Source organism: Populus euphratica, unplaced genomic scaffold (genome assembly GCF_000495115.2).
Source record: "Populus euphratica unplaced genomic scaffold, PopEup_1.0 scaffold229.1, whole genome shotgun sequence".
NCBI classification, from domain to species: Eukaryota; Viridiplantae; Streptophyta; class Magnoliopsida; order Malpighiales; family Salicaceae; genus Populus; species Populus euphratica.
The window spans coordinates 36,913-48,188 of record NW_011500110.1 but is presented as its reverse complement, the minus strand read 5'-3'; positions in this window follow the sequence as shown (position 1 = coordinate 48,188).

Sequence of the window (11,276 nt, the reverse complement as noted above, 5' to 3'; positions counted from 1 at the left end):
GATTATTATTTATTTTATTTGAGAGAATTTATGAAATTATATATTTTTTTTAATTTTATTCTCATTTAAATTTTTAATTTGTAGTATTTTTTTGTATTTTTTAATAAACTTGAAAAAAATAAAATATCAATAAGTTATTTTTCAGCTCATTTTTCATAATATAACCAAATACAGGAAAATATTTTCTAACTTATTTTTCATAACACTACCAAATATCAAAAAATAATTTATTTTTCTGAAATTTATTTTTTCAAAATTTACTTTAAAAAAATACTTTTTTGTAAATAAATATGTAAATAAATGAAGCCTAAATAAAAAATAATATTTTTAAACTTGTCTTTGAGTTCATGTCCAAAGTCCTTTATATACCAAGTTGAGCCCATTATAACTTGGGCCTTCTCATTATGATCCAATCATGAAACTGTGAACTTAGGTTTATAATATGACATTAGGTTTCTAGTTCCCACCTTTCTGTCATTATGCCGCATTCTGCTAAGATTGCTGGATCCAAAATATTTGTAACACACAGGAAAAAAAAAATGTTGTGAATATTTTTAAGTATATATTTTTTTAATTTATAAATTGATAGGTTTATATATATATTTAATTAAATTAATTAACAATGAGATTTACCCATAAATATTAAAAAGATATTAATATTAACTAAAGACTAAGTTAAAAATTATGAAATATATACATATTATGATATCTAATCTTATATTATTGAGATCTTTCCCAAAAAAATTATATTTTACATGTTGCACATCAACGGCGTCGCGATGATCGTTTATTCAAAAAAATATTTGTATGTATAGATAGATGTGTAGTCTATTTTGGCAAGATATGGAGAGAAAATGAATTCTTGTTTCTTATAAGTAAAATATGGAATGAGAGTTGCTATCTAATATTCTGATTACTAGGAACCGTAACTAGTCTTAGAGATGGGGTACGAAGACTGATTGCATAAAGGGAAGGTATTAGCATTCCAACTATGCTCTACCGGAGATAAACTGTATTGTTTTATGGTCTGATAAAATCTAAAGTCTTATTGTGGTTTCTAATTATGGGTCCATCTACGGTTTAAGAAAAGCCTTCCTCTATAAGGAGATTCTTATATTATCGTGTAAGAACCTAATTGTTCTATATCGTAAAAAAATCTTTTTAATATCAGGAATACATTTTACATATAAATTTGTAACCCCTTATACTAAAACAAAACAAAATAAAATTTTTGTTTTTTTTTTGAAATTTTGGCCAATGTTCTCTTAACTTTAATAAACTGGTTATTAAAGCTAAAATGCATGCTAAAATATTTTTTTTGGTGTATGAAAAAACACAATATGATTTTTTAACCTCGAGACACTTAGCCATATGAAAAAAAAATATTTTTTTCAATTGTTTTTATATTTTTGGAAGTTTTGATGAAAACTGGGTATTTTAATACCGAATTTGTATTTTTACGACATAAAAATACTACCCGATATTAATCAAAATGACATAAAAATTGCACAGGAAAATTGTAAAATTCTAAAAAAAATATTTTTAATTTTTTTTTTGAAATGGGCTGGATCAGGTTCCCATACATAGGTTGGGTCAGACTTGGCCCAACTACATGGGCTGGGCTTAACCCAGCCCATGAGAACAGTGCCCTTCATTGTTCAAATGTTACGTGAATAGTTGTAAGGATAAAGGGATAATGCAGGCGAAAAACAAAAGGGGAGAACGGCTAACTGCGGTGTTGTTGCTATTGACGGAGCTTCTGAAGTCGACAGACAGCGGCACTAGTGGTGGCAATGGCTATTCACGGTAGTCGGCGGTGTAGTGGCAGCTTCCTACCTTGTTTTTTTCCTTTTTCCTTCTTCTCTTTTTTTCTTCTCATTTTTTTTCTATCTCCCCCCTCCTCATTCATGCTCTCTCTCTTCTCCTCTCCTCTCTCCTCTCTCCTGCTCTTATTGTTCTGTTCTTTTTTTATTTCTTGTTCTGCCCCCTGTTTTTATAGGCAAAAACAGGGGAGGGATGTAGCTGAGGTGGCCACTGTGCTGCCGCCTCTCCACCACTCCTCCAACATATGGAAAGTGATCAATGTCTTTTTTAAAGGATTGATGACGGTGACAAAGGAAAGAAAAAAAGCTCTACTTCTTCCCCTACTTCGCACATCTAGGGAAGGAAAAAGACATACAGTGCCTTTAAAACAATATTGTTTTGGACTTCTTTTTTTTGTAAACAAAGCATGAAACGATGTTGTTTTGGTCAAAACACGCCGTTTCATTAAAAAAAAAGGGCAGCAAAACGTGTTAAAGTTTACAGTGGTTCTCAATTTGTAATTTGTTCAATCAAGTTCTAAATTACAATTTTAATTTAAAAATCAATGCAATTGCATCATTGTCAAAAATAAAATAGCGGCTTTGAAGTTTGCCGCCTTTTTCACTTTGATCCTTGGTCTTGAATTTATATAATTGGACCGTTAATTGAGCAATAAATTTCTAATTTCTTCAATTGGACCCTTGATCCACTTTTAATTACAGCTTCTCTATTTAAGCCCATTTTTCATTTTGGTTCTTGGTTTCAGATTTCTTTAATTAAGTCTCTAATTGGCCATCAAACTTCAATATTTATGCAATTAAGCCCCTGATTTGACCAAATTAACTCTAAAAAATTATAATTTGATCCTAGAACTTTAATTTCTTCCAATTAAGGCTCAAATTGACTCCAAAATTATTATTATTATTTTTTTGCAATCAAACTCTCCATAAATTCAATTAAACTTTCAATAAAATTTAATTGAGTCCATAACCATCTAATTTTGGACTTTTCTTCCTTAAATTGAATTTTCTTTATTAACAAAGTTCTCATCAATTAATAAAATACTATCAAATTTTAATCTTCTTAACCAATTTTTGACATTTTTAAGGCACTCTGACATCTTTTTTTCCTTATTTATATTTTTTAATTTTTTTTTATATTTTATTATTTTTTGGAGAGAGAAACAAATATGAATTGAGAAATAACCAAAAAATGAGTTATAACATTACATGTGGTCTTCCTTTTGTTTTTTTTTGGAAAATTACATCAAACCTATTATAGTTTCTTTTTTTTTTTTATTACTTTGCCTTTGCATTTTGAAAAATTACATTTTACATCCTATACTTTAATAACTTTATAATGATTTACTTCCTAAAAAAATAAAAAAAATGCTAGATTATTTACAATATTGTTAAATTTATAGTTACTAAAATTAGCTTGATTCAGTATGCTTAATAGGTCAATTAAAATATCTAAATATTACAAATAATATTTTAAAAATAAATATTATTTTAATAAAAATAATTAATATTAATTAGCTCATAATTCTAATTATCTAATCTTTTTTTGTTTGTAAGAACTGTATTTAAGTTTTCATTATCATCTCTAAGAACATTTCCTGTTTTTCTTTTTTTTTTTTTCCTAAAAGTGGTTAAATCTGAAAAGTTAAGGCCTTGTTTGTTTAACAGAAAGTGATTTTTCAGAAATCACTTTTCAAATTTTTTTTATGTTTATTTGCTATTAGAAAAGTTGATTAATAAAAAATATTTTTTAGTCAAAGAAAAATTTGGAATCAAATACTGAAAAGTAATTTTCAATTTATTTTTTCATGATACTACCAAATATCAGAAAATAATTTACTTTTCTAAAATTTACTTTCTAAAAAATTACTTAAAAAAACTATTTCTAGCAAATAAATAAATCTTTCATAAAAAATAATATTTTTAAACTTATCTTGAGTTCATGATGAAGCCTTTTAAATGTCAAGTTGAGCTCATTATAACTTGGACTTTTTTTTATCATGATCCAATCATGAAACATGAAACTGTCAACTTAGATCTATAATAAAAAAATGATGAAATGTATATATATTAGGATATCTAATTTTACATTATTGAGATTTTTTCAAAAAGTACATTATACATGTGATTTTATTTTTTTTATTTTTTTATGGAAAATTATATCAAACCTTTTATAGTTTGATTGCTTTTTTTATTTACTTTGTCTTTGCATTTTGAAAAATTACATTATAGATCCTATACTTTAATAACTTTATAATGATTTACTTTCTAAACACATAAAAAAATGCTAGATTATTTACAATATTGTTATTATATTTTATTTAATGACTAAAAAACCCTTACAATATTAACATTCCAATTTTACTATTAAACTAAAAAAACCCTACTCACCATGGCTAACTTGTTTCTTTTCCTTTTGTTTTTCAATTTTCAATCTTCAGCAAGCTCACAAGAAATAAGTGACGCCATTATTGTTATATTTTTTTTCCTTTTTCTTTTCAATTGCACAAAAAGCTTTGTCCATAAGAACAAGCATCATCCAATTGTTCTTTGGAATTCAAGTGAATAAGAAGTTTGTGAAGAGAAGGCAAGAATGCTTGAAGTAGGAAAGTTCCCATCTCCTAGCCATGCCTTGAAAATACGCAAAATCGGCAATTGAATCAATGCCTACCAAAATCCTCCTTGCATAGTTAATTAAAAAAAAAATAATAAGTTTTAAAATTTCCAAGTTCCAATCAAGATTTCAGCTCCGCCCTTCTTTGAAAAATCAAGTTCCAATTGAAAATTTCAAAGTTCTAGAGGAATTATACACCGATTGTGAAAGATATATTAATGAACACCTTGAAGTGTCCAAATCTGTGTACGTTGGATTGACATATAGTTTGGGTATTTGTGTTATTTCATTATATATGGGAGTAAATTTATTATTTTATCTATTAAGAATGATAACCGTAATTTTTTGTAATTTTTTGAAACACATACGTAAATTTAAAAAACAATTAAATTATAAAAAAAATTAATATAATAATTTATTAAAAAACACATACAAATCATCGTTTATTGTAAGAATTCTAACCACTAAAGTAGTGGCTAGAAAATTCGATTGGCTTTTTGGATAAAAAACTATTTTTAACTTATTTTTACTAAAAAAAACACTTTATAAGCATTCTTAAAACATTAATAAACTAAACTCATCTATCTACTAAAAAAAAATTTTATATCAGTCCAAGACATAAAATTAAATTAGAATTTTTTTTCTCAATCCTAATATATTTTCTTCATTAAAATAAAGGCTCAAAAAAACCTCAATGAAACTTTTCATCTCAAATAAAAATTATTAATACCAAAATTGATATTTTTTTATTTTTAAAATCTATTTAACCAATAACTTTCTCTTTTATTCGCAATTTTTTGATGATTTTCTCAATCATCTCTTAAATTAATAGATTGAAAAATAAACAAAATAAAATTTTAAACTAAAATTAAAATTCCTAAAACAAAGGGATTGTAAAAAGACAAATGAAAATAGGTGAATCAATAAGTACTTTTTCATGCATATTTGGGATTGGCTATGCAATTTTCTTCTATTTTTAAATTTGTTTTTTAAATTTTCTAATTATGCCTTAACACCATAAATTCAAACCAAATTATATTAAATTAGCAAGCAAGTAAGAGGTGTCCATGTATTTTGAACGACATGTGCAATGCCTTCTAGTGGTTGTTAGTAATTTTTTAAGGTTTTTTCTAAAGCAGCATGTCACCCTTTACACAATGAGACGGTGCGTGTTGACATCCATAGCATGAAGGAGCTCTGATAACAGTTTTTCTCCTATTCTTTTTTTTTTCTCTCTCCTCCACCTTAAAAGGTGCATTAGACTTGTAAGATTGCAAAGCGGTCCTTAATCTTTCAACTATATCGAATTTGATTTATTTGTTTTTCAATTTCATCCCTTAGCGTTTTATTTTTTATGTTTTTTAATCAAATTTGATCCTTATTCTTTTAATTCTTATTTATTTTGATTTTAATCTTTTTCTATTTTATTTTTCAATTTAATCCCTAATCATTTGATTTTAATTCTTTCTTTTGTTGAATTTGATTTGCATTCTTATGATTACAATTCCTTCTATTTTGAGTTCTCTTCTTTATTAAATGTTTGTGGTAATTTTATCTCTCATTGTTTAATTTCATTGATTTTTCATATCATACTTGGTGCTTAATTTTTTTTTTATCATATTTTTAAAACTCGGACCGAGAGTCGTCACAAGTTGGGTTGAATAACCAAGGTCATTGAGGTCAATCAATTTTTTTATTATGCAGGAAGTAAAAATAACATCATTTTGATAAAAACAATATGGCAAAAAAAAATAATCAAAGGGTGTTGACATGATTTTCTCCTAGCTAATTGTTTGATTTTTTATTTATTTAAAAAGTAAAAATGGTATTCTTTTGATAAAAAAAATAATGGAGAAAAAAAACTCATTATTTTGATTTTTTTAATCCTTTTCTTGGTTTTTTTATTTCATTTCTTTTTTGTCGAGATTTAGTTCTTATTTTTTTTAATCATTTTCTTAATTTGTTTTCTTTTAATTTTGTTTCTCGGCATTTCATTTCATTGTTTTATCTAATTGTGGTTATTTTTCTTTTAATTGCTCTTTTTTATAATTTTATTTTTCGATTAAGTCAGTTTTTATACCAGATTTGGTCCTTATTGTTTTGATTGCTATCTGTTTTATTTTTTATTTTTTGATGGTTAAGAATTTTATTCAAGATTTGTTTTTGATCTTCTATATAGTCATCTCGGTTTCGTTATCAAAGTTGCTAGTTTGGGAGATTAATCCAATTTAACTTTAGGTTTTTTTTTGTTTTTTTATTTTATCATTTGACTTTAGGCTATTGGACCTTAAACTTTCTATTTCTTTTTACATTTCTTTTCTCTGGGGTTATCCCAAATCATGAGTTAATTAAGTTAATATAAATTCACCCAAGTTATCACCATTTGTACATCTTTTTTTTATTAGAAAAAATTCACTCGCTTTGCATTATAGCGCACAAAAAAATCTACTATTACTACTATTTAAGAAGCCTTGCACTATCTTTTTCTTTTTTTCTTCTTGAACAAAAAACATCTAGAAATTCTTGGCATGTTTAAAGGGGGAACTTGAATTTAAGACATGAAGTAATAGTATATAAAGTATGTAACATTGTCGGCGATCACCCAAATATTCAACAAATTAACGCAATAACTTATTTCAAATTGATTGTGATGATTGAAAGAAAATCATTTGTTTTCTTATATATTGATAATATGCATCAATTTTCTATTAATCAAAGCACAATTTATTTTCTAATATATATATATAACTTAAAACACGATGCATTTTTAACCCATGTAACGAGCTTTCGACTAATGACTCTCGGATTAGTTGGTCTTCAGGTATTAGGTATTGAGACACCCCTATGAGCTTAGTAACTCGGGTTGCAGATACTGATACATAGATATTGCAATGTTTGATTCCTTTAAGTTTTTCTCTTCAACCCATGTAACATGCGTTGGGCCAATAGCTTCCAAGTCAGTTGACTTTAGGGTATTAGGTGTTAAAATACCCTTCGAGCTTAATTGCTTATGTTAGGGAGGTTACGAAACCAAACTTATCTACGTTTTTATTATCATTATTTTTTAGCAAATTATATACTATCCCTTTTCTTTAGTTGTTATCTTTAATAAAAGAGCATAAATGATATAATAATCTAATATACAACCCACAATCATATATTAAAGTATATGTGTGAAAATTAAGGTTTAAGAATACATGTTAAATAAGTATATGAGCAGAATTAAGTGATAACAATGCGAGAGTTTGTAAACTTGAATATTTCAAGAAGTATTATGATAGACCTTGTTAAGAATGGTTACTAAGATGCATCTCAAGAGTCACTTTAATAAAAAAAACTCATTTATTCTGCCATCTTATTAACAATAATTTTGTATATGCTTTATGAAATAGAAAAAACCGTTAGTTATTTTTTTTTTCAAGTACTATACTTCCCCCCCAACCAAAACGAGACATTGTCCTCAATGTCCTAAGGTAGAAAGATAAAGTATAGAAGACATCACTTGAAATAACAAACACTGACAAACCCGAAACACACTTAAACAAATATCAGAAACAACAAAACACAATAATAAAATCAAAAGACACAAAAATTCATAAATGAAGGCTTAAATCCAATCTAAGCTTTTTACGGCTTTTCTTAAATGTCCAATTTATGCGACTCATGAAGGGATCAATTACAGGAATAAAATATTGTAGTTGGTCAGTCAATTGTTCAGCAGTAGCAACAGAGATTATGATTTGTCATGCTAAAAATGCTAAAAATTCTTGTTCCACAGCATGATCAAGAAACGACAATAATTTGTCATAATAACCATTAACATTTAACAGACTTATGGGTTTATGGTGAATATGCAGTTGAGCCCAAGAGAAAATATGAAAGATTTCTTCCAATGTGCCCAAACCACCTAGTAAGACAATGAAGACATCAATATGTTTAAACATTGCATTTATTTGATCAGACATTATGGACACCTGTAGTTCTTCTCCAATTATTTTTCCAATAATATTCCTTTGTGCTAAAGCTTTGGGGACAACCCCTATAACTTGACTATCTCTTAAAAATGCAACTAGTGACACCCCCCTATTAACCAAAGGCTGCCTCCCCCATACACTAAATGAATCTTTCTCTCAGTTAGTACCTGACCAAGATGATTTGCTGATTCTAAAAACTCATTTTCTTTTCCAAGACTGATCCATCGAAAACACAAATATTTCTTATATGATGACTTGAGAAACCTACCATTTCTATACTCTTCTATATCTGTTGAATGTATGGGTTGAGTAGAAATAAAATGAAGGAAGAGAAGATTTTATAGATAAGAACTTGAAAACGCAATTATACCACCTATATGTAGGCTAGTTGGAGTCTCATACTCTCTCTCTTTATTTATTTATTTTATTATTATTATTTTTAAAAAAACATGTGTATGTACATGTAATTGTGATTGTGGCTCATATCTTCTCTTAGTTTTACATCCAAGAACAGCTTAAACGCCTTCTATGGGTTGGGGATAAGCTTTCCATCTAGTTTTTTAAAAAACTAGCAAACATGGTTTTTTCTAGTCAGATTCCCAAGACTATATTTCTAGCATGTTCTTTACAGAAATAGGGTCGTAAATCATAAAATGCACAATGCACATCTCCACCAGGATATATCTCAAAAGTCAATAAAAGATTATCTAAAAATTCTTTATGTTTTGAAATAAATCCTGACTTTTGACAATTTTCACAAGCTTTGTAGAATGCATGTGAGTCCTTGAATGTGATGGGCTAATAAAATCCATTTTGAAAGATTTTTGCAACTGTCTTTTTTGACGAGAAATAACTCCCACATGCTTCAGAATGACAAAGTTTAATGACACCACTTATCTCATTGTTGGGAATGAATCTTTGAAATATTTGACCAGGATAATATTTAAATAAGTAAAGGTCATCCCAATAAAAGTTTTGCATGTCACTCAAAAACTTCTTTTGTCTTGGGTACTCTAATGAGTTGGCATATCTGCTAAAGTAAGAAAATTGATATTTTTATCATACCATGGCATTGGACTAAGAAAAAGTTTCATTAAGAAAGTAATCATTGATTGATGGTGTGATGTCAGATGTCGAATCTGTTGTCACTGTTGACAAAAGATTTGCATCAACATTTTCGGTGCTTGTTTCATCCGTGATTTCTTCCTCAGAATAAATCATTTGCAAATCTTCAGTTTCATCCAATTCATTTTTACTTAAAGTAGATTCAAGTTGATCATAAACTAATTTGTTAATAAGATCTATTTTCATTTCCAGGTTATTTATAAATATTAAAAATATTCATCTCTAATCTCCAATGTCATGTTTCCAAATGATAGCTTCATCAGTCCATTCCTACAATTAATCAATGCATTAGAAGTTGCAAGAAATGGACGTCTTAAAATAACAGGAAATGAATTACATGCTTCAACAGGTTCTGTGTCCAAGACAATAAAATCCACAGGATAAATGAATTTATCGACTTGTACTAACACATCTTTAATTATTCCTCTAGGCACTTTTACAAATCTATCAGCAAGTAAAAGAGTTACAGAAGTTGGTTTTAACTCACCTATATTGAGACTCTGAAAAACTGAATATAGAAGTAAATTCACACTAGCTCAAAGATCAAGTAAGGATCTTTTAATTTTATGTTCTTTAATTAAGCAAGAAATTATGGGACAACCAAGGTTTTTATATTTCAGAGCATTATTATTCTGAAAAATAGCACTTACGTGTTCGGCTAAAAAGGCTTTCTTTTTCACATTCAGTTTTCTCTTTACAATGCATAGATTTTTCAAAAATTTAGCATAAAAAGGAACTTGTTTAATAACATCCAGCAAAGGTATATTGATCCTTACCTATTTGAAAATTTCAAAGATTTCAGAATTGTGATTGACTTTTCTTTATTTGTTCATGACATGAGAAATGGAAGTGCTAGTGGGGAATTAGTCTTTTCCTTATAATATTCAGATTCAACCACTTCCTTACCCTTAAAGATTGACTCATCATCTTTCTTACAAAGTTCAAGGGTGGGTTTTTTGATAACCTTACCACTGCGAAGAGTAGGGACTGATTTGACTTAATCCATATGTTGGCTTCCAGAACTACTTCTATTTATATTGTATTGCCCCTTCGAATTTTATTGTGTTTGAGATGGAAATATACCTTTCTCTTGAAAATTGAGAGCAGATGTTAATCTTGTAAGAGTATCTTTAACATTTTTCATGCTTTGAGTAAGTTGAGTATTAATTGTCTCTTCCTTTTCAATGAATGCATGTAATGTTTCCTTAAGATTTCTTCTAGGAGGTGGAGCATAAGAAAGTGTATATCTGTGAGAATTTTGGAAATTATGGTGTGCTTGAAACAGTGGTTGTGAAGTTTGTGCATTTATCACTCTTCCAACTGAAATTTAGGCGATTTCTCCAACCAGTGTTATATGTTTACGAGTATGGATTATGATTAGGGCTTTGGAAACTATTTAAAGCATGAGCTTGTTCATAAAGACATTCCTGAAAAGAAGGCAAAGTTGGACAATCATTAGTTAAGTGTTTATTTGTTTCACAGATTTGACATATAATATCTTAAACAGATTTTAATTGATCACTCTTTGTTAATTCTAGTGTCTTGACTTTTCTAACTAAAGATGCAAACTTGGCTTGAAGGTTATGATCTTTTTTAAGGTTGTACATACCTCCACTAGATGTTTGAGGTTGAGTTTTACTTGGTGCCTCATAAGTACCTGCGGTGTCTCAATTTTAAGCATTTTCAGCTAACAAGTCTAAGTACTCTATTGCTTCATTAGGGTCTTTATCTTCAAAAGTT